The sequence below is a fragment of the Pteropus alecto genome, unplaced genomic scaffold (genome assembly GCF_000325575.1).
Source record: "Pteropus alecto unplaced genomic scaffold, ASM32557v1 scaffold45, whole genome shotgun sequence".
NCBI lineage: Eukaryota > Metazoa > Chordata > Mammalia > Chiroptera > Pteropodidae > Pteropus > Pteropus alecto.
The window spans coordinates 26,041,280-26,046,711 of record NW_006442491.1 but is presented as its reverse complement, the minus strand read 5'-3'; the positions used below and the strand labels follow the sequence as shown (position 1 = coordinate 26,046,711).

General features: G+C 47.1%; 1 pseudogene; it reads right to left on the bottom strand.

Annotated features, from left to right (window-relative positions):
• Positions 1-4,634: 4,634 nt before the first annotated feature.
• Positions 4,635-4,753, bottom strand: LOC112471196 (annotated as a pseudogene).
• Positions 4,754-5,432: the final 679 nt, after the last annotated feature.

The following is a 5,432-nucleotide window of genomic DNA, read 5'->3' as shown; positions in this document are numbered from 1 at the left end:
GTATCTCAAGGGCAGGGGCACGCTGGCACAGAGCCACGATCCTCAGACTCAGCCATGGCTTCCCACAGTTCAGGTGCATTCAGCTACCACTGCCCCTCGGTGTGTTTCTTTCGCTCTTACTATAACTTGGTACTTCTCTCTTAATGTGTATCTCATAATTACGTAATAGTCAAATAACCTGCGACCAACAGTTAATGAAATTATATGGGTTTAGGAAATAACTTAATTGATTCTGAAGCTCAGCCAGCCAGATGTGGGGAGTGTCAGTTCCCGTGCCCTGCTCTGTCCCCCGTAGTACGATTCATTTGCTCATGCAGTGCTGGTTGAACGCTTGCCCCATGCCAGACCTGGGGCAGGGCAGGGGAGCCCATAGAAACCCCTGTCTAGAGAGGCCCATATCTAGTAAGAGGACCAGGTAAGCAGAAAGGTGTAATTGAGTGGTAGAAGGATGGACAGACGCTGCAGGAGCCTGAGTGGGGTTCTGGGGGGGCTGGATTGATCAAAGATGATTTTGCAGAACATTTGAGCTGAGTCTTCAAGGAGTAGTTGGGTGTTTTTCTGGTAGAGATGAGAGAAGGTGAGCCAGGAAGAGAGACAAGCATTCGCAAAACATCATGGAAATGGGAAGTGCCTGATGAATGGGAAGGGATGGAAAAATGTTAGATGTGCCGGGCAGGGCATGTCAGGCTGGGCTGGAGAAGCTGGCACCAGATAGGATTGTGGATGCCAGGGGGACTGGGGAACCCCTGCCACATGGAGGGCGCCCAGCCCTGGCTCTGGAGCTGCCCCACTGAGCTCTCCACTCCCACTCTGAACCCTCTGGGCAGCCCCACCCTGCCCTCAGCCTGCCCTAAGAAACTCAGAGTTCATTGTGGTCAATTCCCCACTATTGTTTGCTTAGAAAAAACAGGGGCAGGGATTTTTGTAAGAATTTTTTATATATTGAAATTATTGAGTCTTTGTTATATAGCTATCTTGTCTGTCATTTCTTCCCTTCCTCCCTCCCTCCCTCCCTTCCTTCCTTCCTTCCTTCCTTCTGTCTTTTCGCAGTTTGACCCTAATTTTATTTCGTGTTGATGGAAAGGAGGAGCCTTATATATTTTGTTATCAAATCCATCAGTCTATTCATTTGATGTCTTCTTAGAAAATTTTTATCTATCTTATAATTATATGTGTTTCAGGATTTTTTATGGTTTTACTTCTAACGTTTAAATCTTTAAGCCATCTGAGGTTATTTTGGTGTAAGGTAAGAATCTAACTTTATTTTTTTCCAAATTGTTAGCCAGTTGCCCAGTCCCATTCAGTGAGTAATCCATCATTTCTATACTCATTTGTGTATTTTGTTCAAAATTCATTCCTCCTCTTTTTGATTTTTAAAGTCATACTTGGAACCAGAGGGCAGAGGGGGGATAGGGGGAAGGAAAGGGAAGGGAAGGGGTCCAAATGTCATGGAAATATATATATAGAAGGTGAAAACCCTCCCTGGGTCCACCTGCCCCAGATTACAACCATCGACAATTTGTTATATATTTTTTTATTATTAGTGTTATAACACCTATTAGATTTCTCTTAAATACAAAGATGTATGAAAGAGAAAGCCAAAAGGAATCAAAATCTCTAGATAACATATCGACATAGAAATAGGTTGACATTAAAAAAAAGTAATGCGTATATAAGATATGAGTAATGCAAACAATCCTGGAAGATACAAAATGAAAAATAAACCTTGTTTCTCATTCCCTCCCACACCAAGTCCCTCACTCCAAAGGTAAGCAGCTAACGTTGCTTTTCGCTTTAGTTTGAAATGCATTTCTTTACCACATTCCGCATTCTCATCTGCAGATGGGTTTATTTCTGGACTTTGAATTTTCTATGCCATTTATCTCTCTGCTATTCTGGTGGTAGTGCCATACTGCTTAAAGTATCGGAGTTTCACCATACGTTTCAATGTTTTTCATTCACAGAGATATCATGACTGTCTCAGTCCCTTGGGGCTACCACAAAAAAGTACGATGGACTGGGTGGCTTAAACAATAGGAATTTATTTCTCACAGTTCTGGAGGCTGGAAGTCTGAGATCAGGGTGGCACCATGGGCAGGGGCTGGCAAGGACTCTCCCCCAGGTGGCAGACTGCTAACTGCTCATTGTGTCCTCAAGCGCCAGAGAAGGGGTGAGAGAGAGCTCTCTGGGGCCTCTTCCATGAGGACACTGATCCCATTCATGAGGGCTCTGCTCCAGTTTGTAATCACGTTCCAAAGTCCCCACATCCTAGTACCGTTGCATTAGGGGTTAGGCTTTCACTGTATGAATTTGGGGTGAACATAAACATTCAGTCTGTAACAATGACTATTCTACACTTACTTTCCATGTTGACTTTATATGGTATTCCCCACCCCCCAGTTTGATTGGGATTTTGTTGGAATTGCATTGTTTTTATGGAGTAATTTGGGGATGATTACCTTCTTTACGGCAGTGAGTGTTCCTGTTGTGGGTAAGGACATGTCTGTCCCCTATGGCTACATTTAGGTTCTGTGATGTTTCTTGTTTGGGGCCTTGAACATCCCTCCTCAGGGCACCTTCATCTTAATCCATCAGATGTTATAGCTGCAGCCAACTGAGAGGAAGAAGACAGGACGACTTGGTCGCAGGCAGAAGAGGGTGTGGACGTGCTCAGCAAAAGGCTTCAGAGAGCAGAGCAGCCTGCTACCCACTGGGCCACTCACCTGCCCAGCAGCTGACTTCTGACTGGGAGAGTGAGGAGGGTGTCCCAGCCTCCTGCGGGTCAGTCCTGACTCTGAGCAGGAGCTCCCAGGAGACACTCACAGAGGGTGGGGGGGCGAGGAGGGAGTCAGTGGGGTGGGGGAGTCACCCAGAGGCTGTCTTTGGCTTGGCAAAGGGAAGAATGTTCTACCTGTTGGAGCTGCAGAGCCCCAGAACAGGTGCTGGGGGAGGTGCTCAGTGCTCTACATTGGCACGTTTCCAGTGTTCCGAGTAAAATGTCACCTGTGCTGTCTAGGGCCTTCCTGGTTTGGCAGGGGCAATGAGAGGGTGCTGGGTTCCCAGGGCCCAGTCCTTCCAGTGCCCGAGGGGAAAGGTCCAAGGCTTCCTAATACCTCCTCTGTGCCCCTCACCTCGCTTCGCTCTTCACAATGACCCTTAGAAGTAGAATACCCTCGAGGACAGTGAGGATCAGCAAGGCGGAGAGACCTAACCAAGGTCGCCCAGCAACAGTGGTGCAATCCAGGTTCCCAAGCACACGCCCCTCGGGCTGCCTTTCTGTGACTGTCCCCTGGGAGCTGCTGCTCAGAGTCAGGACTGACCCGCAGGAGGCTGGGACGCCCTCCTCACTCTCCCAGTCAGAGGACAGCCGCTGGGCAGGTGAGTGGCCCAGTGGGCAGCAGGGAGGCACCAACAGCTCCTCTCCCAGGCCTGGTTCTGCACGTATGTCTGCCTCTCTCCCCTGAGCAGCTCTCGGCTTGGCTCATGGTGTCCCCAGGGGGCCAATGGGCTTCTTGATTCCAGGCTGCACATCTGGAAGTTGACGCTATTAAAACAAACCCCATTATATAACAAACGGACATCTGGAACCCGTTAGCACTGAGTTTTTAGAAAAAGAAATTGTTTTGGATGTGCTCTCTCCTAAAAATGTGGCGAAGCGCCCTCACCCTGGCTGTCCAGGAACCCAGAGACCAGGCAGCCTCTCCTGGGCCTGTTTCTCAAGGTACCTCAGGCCAGTCCAGAGGTGGGCCTGGGCAGAGGCAGAGACAGACTCCCCCCGCCGGATGGGCAACTTTCCTGTCTCCTGAGAACTATGTCCTTGGAAGGCCCCTTTTCAATGTCATTAAACATTTTTTCAGCACTTGCGTGCCTACTATGTGCTGCCAACTCCATATTGTTCACCTGCCAACCCCAACACCCCCACTGAGCCTGATCACTCTATCGTGGCCTAAGAGAACAGATCATGGACTGCCCCAGATTTTAAGCTACAATGCTTAAAACAACTCTGCAACTCACCTTCCTCCGACACGGAGCCTGCACACCATGTCTGGTCCCTAGAACTCTCTGGCACCTTCAGGCCTCTCCCTGAATTGTCTTCCTACCCTTCCTCCCTGGACACAGGCATACTGGGGCTAAATATTGTGGGGCCCTGACCCACAACGACTTGGCATGGCTTGTGGTCATTTCCTCTACAAGTGAATCTTGATCTAGCAAACAAGAAAGTTCATGAGAAATGTCTGGCTCACATTTTCAAGTGGTAATTTCAAAATAATTTTCCCCCAACTTTTTATGATAAAAAATTTTGAACATACAAAAAAGTTAAAAGAATAGTCCAATGAATACCCGCATAAACCTACCACCTAGATTTAGCAGCTGTTAACATACTGCTATATCTATCCATCTAGCCACCCGTCAGTCAATTCAAAAGCATGCATCACTGCACTTCACCCTTAAAAACTATGCACGTATATCATTAACTAGAGTTCAATATTTGTTTCTGGTTTTCTTGGAGGTGAAATTGGCGATGAAATGCACGAGTCTTTTGTTTTTTTTTTAGGTGAGGCAACCCTTGGTTGACCTCACAGATTGCAAGGACTCTGTCAGCTTACAATCCCTTATTTTTTATTTATTTTTTATGCCTACAGCACCTGGTCTTCCTAGGTAGTCAAGCATCCAAGTACTAACCAAGCCTAACCCTGCTTAGCTTCTGAGATCAGATGGGATCGGGCTTGTTCAGGGTGGCATGGCCGTAGATTGCACAAGTCTTAAGTGTACAATTGCACTAAATTTTACAAACACCCAAACAAACCTCTATCACCATGTACAATTTACCATCAACCCCAAGAAGTTTACCATGGCTCTGCCCAGTCAATGTCCACCCCCCACCCCTCCCAGAGTCACCCACTACTCTGGTTATTGTCACCACACCCTAGGTTTTATGGGCTGAATTGTGTTTCCCAGAAATTTCTGTGTTGAAGTCCTAATCCCAGGACCTCAATGTGACCATATTTGGAGAGGACCTTTAAAAAGGTGATTAAGGTAAAATGAGGTCATATGGGTGGGCCCCAATCCTATATGACTGGTGTCCTTATAAGAAAAGATTAGGACACGAATATCCCACATGCACAGAGGAAGGACCATATGAGGACACAGGGAGAAGACAGCCATCCACGAGCCAAGGAGAGAGGCCTCAGAAAAAATCAACTCTGCCCATACCTCGATCTCAAACTTCTAGCCTCCAGAACTGTGAGGAAATAAATTTATGTTGTTTAAGCCCACCCCCACCCCCACCAGCCTGTGGCGGTCCTAGCAGAATAACACACTAGGTTTGCCTTTTCTAGAATTTCATATAGATGAAACCATACATTATATATTCTTTTGTGTCTGGCATACTTCACCCAGCATAAGGCTTTTAGGATTCATCTTTGTGGCTA